The following is a 12,532-nucleotide window of genomic DNA, read 5'->3' on the forward strand; positions in this document are numbered from 1 at the left end:
TAACGACTTCTTTATTTGGCCATCCACTCTCCTCACTGGGGATTCTTCCCAACATTCTATCACAAGCTTCTTACGGGAAATACCAATGTACCAGTAATCCTCCACCGTCTCATTCTGACCTATGAGAACGGATCGTTTCACAGTAGCGACAGTGAGAGGGAGGGTAACTGACTATTAGAACATGCTACACAGATCTAGGCATTATGATTATCCTAATTCATATAGTCATATTTACACAGGCAGCATTCACGCTGTGGCACTGATTAGAAGAGGCACGGCGCCCAGAGCATTTAAATCCAGCCAACATAACAGAGAGGAAGAGAAAAGAGGAAGGGGAACCCACGCCAATGATGCCAGGTCTAACAGGGAGCTTTCACAATAAGCACTGGCAAAGCCAACAGGTCTTGCCCTCTAGACTCTCTATTCTCTATGCCATTGTTTCTCTGCCAATGCTGTATAGCATCCGCAAAAAAAAAGAAACCAGCATTATGACGCAATCTATGTGCCAGGGGAGGGACTAACCTAAGCAGAGCGGGCCAAACATAAGATGGACAAGGAAAATTATCAATTAAGAAAAAAGGAACAAATGAGAGAAAGGCAACCAATGGTAAGTAATCAGTGGGAGCAAAGCCCACTGCGTTTTTGATATATTCCACAATAGGCTTCCACCTACAGTGCATGGAGGGCACCGACAGATACAGTGAATTACCACAAGTACAGACTTTACAAACCTCTGTGACTACCACGGCCCGATGCTCTACCATAATTAGGGCTATACCCTTCGATGCTTTTGGACCACTGAAGAACACAACATCAACAAGGTGAAAGGAAAATAAACATGCATCGAGGCTTTCAAGAGTACTTCCATTCGAGATACCCTCACAACACAAGTGACCAGTAAAATAACTGGATGCCAATTCAGATAAAGTGCAATGCAAAAGACCACTGAATCATCTACCAACCGATAGATGGAGATGGGGCTGTCAAACGTATTCCACTGAGAATAGGCACAGAACCCAATACAGTCTTGATATTATGTTAAAGGGAAAACAAGCAAAACCGATGGCAAGTCACACTAGAAGACCACACTGTAGTTTATTTCGTCCAACAAAGTCTTTGTTATGCAACCTGTTGCCTTTGTAAACCATTCAGGACGTGTCTATGAGCAGCTTAGAGGAACATTTTGCTTTAACCAGTAACCCTAAAACGATGCTCAAACTGTAGGCTGTATGTATATCACATGGATGGATGTGAAACACTTCTGATATGAAATTAGTTATTGTGCAGTAGATTACTTAACAAAACATATATGGCTGTGTTCTTAATCAACAACCTTCTGAAAATAGATGCAAAATTGCTAGTTTTTGGTGAAAAGGGATTCTTAAATCAAACAGGGCTCCCAGATATGAATATAATTTACTCAGTACACAAAGGCATAATTCAGGTCTAATTGGTCACATCCAAACTGGGCTGTAGCCAAAATCAGTCTCCCTTAACAGCCAAGACCGGTTATCAATGGACACATCCAACTGACATATCTTTCTAATAAAAGGGACAGGTACAGTAGGTTTCAAATCATGACAAATTAAATGATTTTTCCTATTCAATAAAGCCTTTGGTTTACATTAATCCAAATACACACTAGTTAAGGAGTCATGCCACAATCACGTAAAATAAAAAATATAGTTTTGTACAAAGGTTCATTGGCCAGTACCAATGTCAATGGCCATGAGTAAATAGAGAAGCTGCATTGTTTCACTACAACTAAAAAGGAAAGCTATTAAGCTGAATGTGTCGGTCGCATACAAAAATGCAGTTTTCAGGAGGGGGAGAAAAAAACCATGAAGCTGAATGTGCAGTGCAAGTTGAGTAACGTACGTCAACACCGATCTATCCCTGAACGTGGTTAGATGTATGAATGGCTGTGGCTCCCACTGCCACGTTACCAGAGCACAAGGGACTGTTACCAATGAAAACACACGAAAATCTGTCAATCATACAGAGAGCGGACGTCCTGAAAGTTTCTTTCCACTACGGAGCCGAGCAGCGTGCCCCAGGCCCTCTGTTTTTACCGTCAATGAATGGTCCGCAGTCAAATTAGAGCTGCCATTTTAGGTAACGGGTTAGAGAGCTTCTGTTGTGCAACGAAACAAACATATACCCTCCTCAGACACAGCAACATAACCGGAATGCGTATTTTCCATGTGGAAATTATCTTCCGTTTTCACACAGATATGAACAGAAAGAGATGCAGGTCTGGGAGAACAGGGACGTGGGACCGTGCTGTAAGGAGCCCCTTGTCTTGAGGCACCCATACTGCGGCCAGGCAGGCAATTCAGCTTTACGAACACACATTTACAGGTTTTACTAACTGAACAGTAAATAAATCGCCCTATTTCTAATCTGAAAGTGCTCGTATTGGGCAGGAACTTTAAATAACAACCTTCAACTTATAGTGGAATGAGCCCTGAAGGAAAATATACTAGTTGATTTTAGGAAGAGTCCGGCTGGGACATTAAACAATGCCTGAGAATCAGTGAGGGACGGCGAAAAGCTATGCCCAAAAAAGTGCTGAGCCGCTAATTAGGAGACACTGTCTCCCGCTGCCAGTAAAAGATGCAATCCCGGTGGGCAGGGCCAAAAGGAGACAGGGTGGTAACCAGGAGGGACTAAAAACCCTCCTGGATATTCAGAACACCAGGTTTTGCATAATTGGTGACGCAAAATGACGCGCACCAATGCAAAACACAGGCAGAGCAGAAAGCGTGCTTCAGGAATCGTATCGATTCCAAGAAGCCCTTGTATGATGAGAGCAGCGCATGCGCTGATTTCGTCAAGCCGAGACCTAAAACACGAAAGCAGTGTCAGTTTCAGGCTTGCTTTGGTACCTTATCATGGCCCCCTCTTTCTTTCAGCACAAGTTGAACATCATCTATTCTAAAACTCCAAATATCTACCTAACTTTCAGACACTGCTCCTTGGGGACAATGTCACAGGCTCAAATGGGATCAAAGGTTTTCCCCAGGTTCACCTGGTGGTGTGGTTCTATTTCCAAAGATGTCCTGGATTGTCTTCATGTGAGCCCCCAGGAGGTCAGCTTCCTTGTCCTTCCGTATGCAGGTGTGAAGTCTCCAAAAGCAGTCTTCTGGTCTTGGCAGATTCAAACTGCTTTCTGAGAGTTAGGGCCTGTATTTAAGGTGTACATGCCGATAATTGCACAAATTTGTATCATAATTTTGGCACGACATCCACCATGAGAAAATGGCATGTATTTTATGGTGTGGTTCTGTGACCTCACCATGTAGTACATTTAACAAACCCTTTAAGGACACTTCGGTTTAGTTTGTCAAACCTTCAGCTCAACCCTGGATAGGTGTGGCTCTGAGCAGAAAGGTTTATACAAAGGAACAAGTGTAAAGCATTTAAACAACACCAAAAAAATTGAAGAACTTGATAAGACACCAATGAAATCTGACACCAATTGCTAAGAATAGACGGTAGTTTTACAAATCTTTAGACATTGCAACGAAAAAGATCCAGAGGGCTCCAGAGATATGGAATTTGCAAGGTATAGTAAATCATGGTACTTTCACTAAACTGCAAACAAGCATTTGTAAATTCAACTAACGTGACACTTAGAAACTTTTTCAATAAAATGTTTGGGCTAGGTGTAATGCGGTCAGCATGAGCTACTTTAGGGGACTAACTCTAGTGGGGTGCCATTCAAGGGGACTTGCAAAGTACTCAGAAACAGCTACCTCGGCAGATGAAGCAGTCTCCATTCAGTTTTAGGCACTTTTATCCCTTGCAGTTCTTTCATATGGAAATGGTCCTGATACCAGGGATAAAGGATGCTGAACATGCCCAAGGATGCACTGGATGTAATGCAGTCGACAGGGGTCTTCCTTGAAAGGGGTGAGGAGGTCCTGGTCATATGGTTGACGTCCCAATTAGTCCTCTCGGTGCTGGTAGAAGTCAAGTCGTCACTGGTCTATCAGTCGCCCAGTACTGTGATCATCTGCAAATCCTTCCTGGGGTGAAAACTCGTCCTTTGGAGGTCCAGCGAACTTGGCTGCAACTCGTGCGTCAGGTCCTGGTCCCTGGTGCTGCACGGCGACAGGTTGAAGACTGTGGGCTACCAACTTGCCCCAACAGGCTTCCCAGCTGTATCTTTGTGCTGTGAACAGGAGGGCAACTCACTGACACTTGGGGTCTCTTGGCTTTAGCTGAGCTCTGGAGATTACTCCTTGAGCAGGACACAAAACGTACAGTCCCTCTCCTTTGCTAGCCACCAGGTTCAGCATCCACACTGGACCCCTCCCACTTGATGACCACTTCCTGCAACATGTGGCATCTGGGCATCCCAGGATTCACTATTCTGCCTACTTCCAATATGGCAGGACCCATCTCCTGACATGTGGAGCTCCCTAGCCAAACCCAGAGATTGTGGCTACCAAAGGGGCTACATGCCACTGGAAAACAGGCTTGGCAACTGGTTTCACTTCTTCCAAGTGCCAGCCTGTCTGACTGAACAATTGAGCAGCCCTCCTTTCAAGTGTTACTCATTTGCCCTTCAAAGGCAGGTTCTTCTTTGAAGCTCGACTTTTAGTCCAACACCTGTGTTTCGTCCTGCAGGAAGGAGGTGACCCCTCCTACCAAAGCAGGCCTCTATTGTATCCTTTCCTGAGAGCCATTAGCGCGTATACCCACAGGGGCAGAAAGCAGTCTTGGCGACAGAACCCAGTGTACAACATGTATGGGCACAGAAGATTAAAAATAACTGAAGGAAACTGCCCCTTTTTGCATGGTTACCCCCTAACTTTTTGCCAAATACCCGTTGCCAACTTGACTGAGTGTGTGCTGGGACCTTGCTAACCAGGCCCGGGCCGTGTTCTTTCCCAAAACTGCACCTTTGTACCCACAATTGGTGCACCTCTGGGAAAAACGAAAGTCCCTTATAAAAGTTACCCCTATTAGCAAGTGCCTTGTGACCAGAGAGGGCCTCTGAAGGATGTAGCTTGAATTATGCCACCCTCAGACTCCCTCACCTTTGCACGCCCACCCTGCCATTGCAGACTATGCGCTTTGGTGCAGACTAAACTAAGGAGTTGAGATGACACACACCCGTGTGCCATGCCCACCTACACTGCCCCCCTCTAGCAGGCCTTACAGGCAGGGTGCCCCATACCACATGTGAGGTCATAGTTTCCTGAGCACTATGTCCCTAGAGTTTCTGTGCCATTCGCAGACATTTTAAGTGCAGTGAAGCACTTTGAGTACATGGGCTGGGAGTTTGTAAACACAAACTCCACAGCTCCAGGATGGCTTTACTGAAGTCTGGGATGTTAGGAGTTTGGTATCAAACTTCCTAGCACATTAAACCCACACTGATGCCAACATTGGATTTAATGAAAAATGTACACAGAGGGCATCTCTGAGAGGCCCCCTGAAAAACAACCAACTCTGGTGTGGTTTCTGAAGGGCTCCCAGCCATCTGCCACCCCCAAACAGGTTTCTGGACCCTGGGTAGAGAGCCTTCCCCTCTCTTGGTCTGGGAACAAAGCACATCCTTGGCAAAGGTGTCATGCCTCCTCCCACAGGATGGGCAGGGTCCTCGAAGAGGGAGCTTCAAAGGCCGCCATCACATTTGTTAGCTACCCCAGCTTTTTGATGTTATCTGCAAAAGGCTCCCGCTGGGTTTGACCCCTATTTTGGGTGCAAGAAACGGCTTGAAAACCAGGCCAGAAAAGGAGGTGTGCCCACCTTTGTCAACCTCACCCCTCAGGATGGGGAGCCAAGGTGAAGCGCACATCTTAGTCCTCACCATTTTGTAGATGGGGTTACTCCTCCAATCAGGAAGAGGCTTATGCACCCTCCCACTAGAGGGTGGCATACTAGGGGTGTTGTCACCGCAAGGAAGGGCCCCATTGGTCCAAACTGCACACCCCTGTAAAGCCCCTAAATTTAGTATTTAGTGGCACCCCTGAACCTTGCCTCTTCAGATTCGATATGACAAGAAGGACCGAAAAGCCGTGCTGCAGAAGAGGACGACCACTGCTTTGGCCCAGCCCTACTGGCCAGTTTCCCGTTCTGAACTCCTGCGAGCTGAACCCTGCGTGTCCTACAGCCAGCAACCTGCAAGTAACCTGGAGACCTGCCCAGCCTTTACAAAGAAGTCCCATCTCCGGTGGACATCGGATCTGTCTAACACCAAACCAAGTCAGGACTCCAGATCCATCCGGATCCGCGAATCCTCACCAGTCTGGACCCGATGCCCATGACCAGAGTTCGAGTGGCCCAACACCTCAGCGAGGTCCCCCCAGCGATCCTGACCTGTGATCCAGCATTGGGAGATCTCCACCTCAATGCCTGCAGCCTCACTCCAAAGGGCCCCCCCCAACCGTGACCCAAACCGGTGAGAAGAACCAGACACGAAAGAACGCCCCTGCATCTGCAGCTCCTGTGACCAGAGGGGCCCGACCAACTGTCTTTGGGTGTCCAGCAACTCTTCAACTTCATCCTCCTGTCGTTGATTTCCTTCATCAAGTCTGCTGGCACAAGCCTGCAGTCCTTTTCTGTGATAGACTTACTCCACTGAATTGCATTGGGCTCCCGACACCTCCTATGCACCCCCCTCCACCCCCTGCGCCGCTGGTGGTGTGGACTTGGTGTTAACCTGGGATCCTTTTGCCCTAATTTAATCCTAGGAGCTTGGCTCCTGGGACCGTGTGACCAACCAACCAACCAACCAAGGTGCATCCTAGCCCCATTGGCTAACATTGGCACCCTGCACCTGGCCATCCTTGTGCCGCTGGTGGAGCCCCTAGAGTGCCAACCTGAACCATGCGGAACCTTGGTTCTACCCCCACAAAACTCCAGTTCCAAAACAATTTACTCGCCTGCAACTTAACACATTGTTTTTACGATATGACTTTTTTTTTCTCTAAAAAAATATCTATGTGGAACGGTCTTTTACTGCACAAACAGAAATCTACTACTTAAACAAGTGTTAACCCACTATGTTGCGTAAACTGTTAGGAGTATGTATCATACCAAACCTGAACTGTAATTGAGAAGTACTTACCAGCATTTTTTACCTGTTTTCTCAATTCCAAAAAGTGATCTGAGTGTTCCTGCAAATTCAGTTTTCACTGTCTTGCTGAAAGTAACTGTATGAAAAAATTAACCTACCTGCTACTAACTGAATCTGGGTTCTAGAAACCCTTACCATCTAGGACATGTGTACTCAAACATTTGCCATGGGGGTCACAAAGTATGGTTTGTGATGTGACCGAGGGACACACTGATGCTTGCAGGGTGGCAGTAGGGTGTCTGGATGGGTCAGGAATTGTTTAAGGAGGTTCAAAGACATGTTAAATAAACCGGCAAGCATTTATTTGCAGATTAATAAATGCTTGCCCATTTATTTAACATTTCTTTCTGAATATTAGTGCACAGCAACTAAACAGCTGGTGCTGCTGTTCACCAAAGGGGCCGCATTTAACAGTAAAGAGGGCTGCAAGTGGCCTCCGGGCCATAGGAGCATTACTGATCTAGGACCAACACCATTCAGCATTAGGAAAAAAAAACATTTGGAGTGGACCATCAATGATGCAGCCAATTAATTTGTTAAAAGCACTAGATGGTCTATTTCGAATTGGTTGTTGGTACCCATAGACAGTTCACCTACTGTTGTGCACGAAATGGAAAACGCTACTTACCACACTATGCATGTAGATCTGTAGAGTCACATGCGTGCATAGTTCGCCATCTAGTGTTGGGTCCGGATGTTTGCACTTTGTTTTTCTTCGAAGAAGTCTTTCCAGCCACTAGGTAGGGGACTCCTCCTTTCAGCGATAATCTTTAGATTGTTTTGCCGCAGAGGGTGATGGCGTTAGTAAGAGTAGTTGTTGGACCCGGCCTCATGGCGTGGCCTTATCCCCCCCCCCGCATGGCGGGCCCAGAACGACATCGGCCCTCCGCCGAGCCCCGGGCGGCCCCTTTTGCCGATCCCGCACGCCCTATCACTGCCGGTCCGGCGACCATCCCGGACCACCACCATGAACCACGTCCTGAACACGAGGCCTCGCCTGACTCCATCTTGGACCCACCACGCCGGGTGCTGGTCGTCCCCCTTCGATTCAGAGACTTCCTCTTGAACTTGGCCCATGACGTGCCCCTCGCCGGGCACCTGGGGCAGGACAAAACTTACAGCCGCCTGGTGACCCATTTCTACTGGCCGAAGATGCGCAACGATGTGAGTAATCACTGCCGCTCCTGCCCGACCTGTCAAGCCAGCGGGAAGAGCGGGGGAAAAGTCAAAGCTCCACTCCAGCCTTTTCCCGTGGTCACCACCCCCTTCGAATGAGTGGGGATCGACATAGTGGGGCCCCTGGACCCCCGCACCTCTCAAGGGCACCGCTTCATCCTCGTCCTGGTGGACCATGCCACCCGCTATCCGGAAGCCATCCTTCTCCGAACCATCACGGCCCCAGTAGTCGGCCGAGCCCTAATGGGGATCTTCTCCAGAGTCGGCTTCCCCCGGGAAGTCGTGAGTGATCGGGGTACAAACTTTATATCCAAATATATGCGATCCCTGTGGCAACAGTGCGGGGTCACATATAAATTCACCACCCCGTATCACCCCCAAGGAAATGGACTTGTAGAGCGGTTTAACCGAACACTGAAGGGGCTGATCAAGGGTCTCGGAGAACCGCTATGACGCAAATGGGATGTCCTGCTTCCCTGCCTCCTGTTTGCATATCGCGAGGTACCACAGAAGTCCCTGGGGTTCAGCCCCTTCGAACTGTTGTATGGGCACCCGGTCCGAGGCCCCCTCAGCCTGGTCAAAGAAGGCTGGGAGACGGCTGTCCGAGGGGCTCCGCCAGATGTCTACCAGTACCTCCTGACCCTCCGCAACCAAACTCGGAAGTTCCGGGAACTGGCCGAGACCAACCTGGAGGCCAGTCAGGAGGAGATGAAACGCTGGTATGACCAGAACGCCTCGTCCATCGAATTCGAACCGGGCCAGCAGGTCTGGGTCATGTCCCCGGTTGAACCTTGTGCCCTCCAGGACAAATGGACGGGACCCTTCAAAGTGGTGGAGCGCAAGAGCCCCGTCACCTATCTGGTGGACATGGAGTCCCCCCGGAACCCCCTCCGGGTTCTCCACGCTAACCGGCTCAAGCCGCACTTTGCCCGCACTGAACTAAGTCTGCTGCTAACGACCGATGACGGAGCTGAAGACGACTCTGAACCCCTGCCAGATCTCCTGAGCACCACCGAGAAAGACGGCTCCGTCGAAGGGGTCACGCTCTCCTCGGCCCTGACCCCGGAACAGCACCAAGACTGCCGGAAGCTGCTGGGGCAATTTGCAGATCTGTTCTCCCTCACTTCGGGGGTCACCCGGTGGTGTGTCCACGATGTAGACACCGCCTGTGCGACACCGAGCCTACCGCGTGCCTGACCGAGTTCGGGCCTGCATCCAGACCGAGGTGGCCAAGATGTTGGTCCTAGGGGTAGTCGAGCCCTCCGACAGTCCCTGGGCCAGTCCCGTTGTCCTGGTCCCTAAAGCCGCCGCCCTCGGCGCACCCCCGGAGCTCCGGTTCTGTGTTGATTACCGGGGGTTGAATGCAGTCACCAGGACCGATGCCCATCCCATTCCCCGGGCAGATGAACTGATCGATCGCCTGGGGGCCGCAAAATATCTCAGCACCTTCGACCTCACGGCCGGATACTGGCAGATCGGCCTCACCCCTGGAGCTCAAGAGCGTTCGGCCTTCTCGACCCCCGATGGCCACTACCATTTCAAGGTGATGCCCTTTCGGCATGAAAAACGCCCCGGCCACCTTCCAGAGACTCGTGAATAGAGTGCTGGCGGGGCTAGAAGAGTTCAGTGCCGCCTACCTAGACGACATTGCAGTATACAGCCTCCACTGGGATGAGCACCTGACCCACCTCTGGGAAGTCCTGACGGCCCTCCGACAGGCCGGACTAACAATAAAAGCCAGCAAGTGCCAGATAGGACAAGGGTCCGTGACCTATCTGGGACACCAAGTAGGGAGCGGCCAGGTGGCTCCCCTCCAGCCAAAGATTGACGCCATCCAGGCCTGGGAGCCCCCGGTCACCCAAACAGCCGTCCGAGCCTTCCTGGGGCTCACCGGATATTATCGGCGCTTCATAAAGGACTATGGGAGCATTGTGGGGCCCCTCACAGAACTAACGTCCAAGAGACTACCGCCCAAGGTGCACTGGACCCCCCGAGTGCCAGGTCGCCTTTGACACCCTAAAGACCGCCATGTGCACCGCCCCTGTGCTCCAAGCTCCCGACTACAGCCGAGAATTTGTGGTCCGAACAGACGCCTCGGAGCACGGAATTGGGGCGGTCCTATCGCAAGTTAACCCCGAGGGGGTTGACCATCCTGTGGCCTTCATCAGCCGGCGGCTGCTGGCCAGAGAACAATGATGGAGCACCATCGAGAGGGAAGCCTTCGCCGTCGTATGGGCCGTAAAGAAGCTCCGGCCCTACCTCTTTGGCACCCACTTCCAGGTCCAGACCGATCAACGGCCCCTGCGGTGGCTAATGCAGATGCGGGGAGAGAACCCGAAACTATTGCGATGGTCCATCTCCCTACAAGGGATGGACTTCACTGTGGAACATCGCCCGGGCAACGACCACGCCAATGCTGATGGCCTGTCCCGATTCTTCCGCCTCGGCGAGGAGAACCCCCAAGAAGATGGGTGACTCTCCCCTGCCTTCAGCTGGGGGGGGGGGGGGGGGGGGGGGGGGACGCGTGTTGGACCCGGCCTCATGGCGTGGCCTTATATCCCCCCGCATGGCGTGCCCAGAACGACATCGGCCCTCCGCCAAGCCCCGGGCGGCCCCTTTTGCCGATCCCGCACGCCCTATCACTGCCGGTCCGGAGACCATCCCGGACCACCACCATGAACCACGTCCTGAACACAAGGCCTCGCCCGACTCCATCTTGGACCCACCACGTCACGAACACGTGGCCTCGGCCCCGGCCCAGGCCCCAGCGAAGCCCAGACATCGAGGCACCAAGATCCGCCCAGGTGGTCGAGGGCCACTCAACCGATCCAAGAGGAGGGGAGTTTCGATGGCCCTCCAGTCGTCCCCGGACGCCTGGTATCGATCGCCCTCCGGCCTCCCTGGGCGCTGGCTCCACCCCCCTGCTGGGTGTCTGGACACCACCTTCCCGGCCCCTCTGGCCCCCAGGCGCGAGGGTCCGGACATCAAAGGACTCCAGTCCTATATCTGGGCCAGCCCCGGAGTAGGACGCCAGTTGTATCCTGGACTGGAAGCCCTGCTGACGCTGTCGCGGCCGACACCAGAAGAACTCACCTCCTGTAACCCGAAGTACCCTGAGAGCCTGCTGGCGCTGCCGCGGCCTATCCTCGCTGAACCATCTTGAGAGCCTGCTGGCGCTGCCGCGGCCTATCCTCGCTGAACCATCTTGAGAGCCTGCAGGCGCTGCCGCGGCCTATCCTCGCTGAACCATCCTGAGAGCCTGCTGGCGCTGCCGCGGCCTATCCTCGCTGAACCATCTTGAGAGCCTGCTGGCGCTGCCACGGCCTATCCTCGCTGAACCATCTTGAGAGCCTGCTGGCGCTGCCGCGCCTCGATCCTTCGGAACCCCCCCGGCTCAAGGATTGAGAGCTGTGCGTAGGGTATTCCTTCCTGCTCCCGTACTGAGACTGTCCCGCTACCCTGTCCCTGATTTACGAGACTTTCCAGATCCCTCGATCTGTTTGTACATAACGCTGAGAACAAGTAACCTTTTACTCTTGATAAAGCCTAAGAACTGATCCTCTTGTGTGGTGTCAGTTTGTAGTGTTGTGGTTACTCTGCTGTACGATCCTAGGAGAGGACCCTTACCCAGGAGGCCTCTCGATAACGCTCGGCTACTTCTCAGTGGAGAGGTGGACCTAGGGGTGGTCAGTCAGACATCTTCTACCTCCCCCGGGATCGCCTTTCTAACAGTAGTAAATAGAGATGTCCATGTATATTGTATCCAAGTAAGATACTACTGCAACAGGTATAGGTACCCGGGGAGGTGGGTGGGTGCATGCGACTCTACAGCTCTACATGCCAAGAACAGATGCATACTGTGGTAAGTAGCATTTTCGGTTTGAGGCACGTGAGCTGTACATCACATGCTCTGCATAGACTATATAACAGTTATCTCCCAAAGCGGTGGCTAACCGGTAGCTGTTGCAGCGGTTTGAAATAGTGTACATACAACTGCTTGGCCCACTCTAGCTTACTGTCTAGCTAAGACATCTACATAGAAGTGTTTTGTAAATGTGTGTGGTGTAGATCATTTTGCAGCTTTGCAAATGTCATCTATGGGTAGATTTCCTAAAAATGCCAGAGGCCCCTTGTTTGCAAGTGGAGTCGCTGTAGGGGGGATTGTTAATGTGTGTTTTGCTTTAATATAGCATGTGTGAATGCACTGGACTATCCATCGTGCAATACCTGATTTTGAAATAGGATTGCCTTTATGTGGTGGAG

Source organism: Lissotriton helveticus, chromosome 2_1 (assembly GCF_964261635.1).
Source record: "Lissotriton helveticus chromosome 2_1, aLisHel1.1, whole genome shotgun sequence".
Taxonomy (NCBI): Eukaryota; Metazoa; Chordata; class Amphibia; order Caudata; family Salamandridae; genus Lissotriton; species Lissotriton helveticus.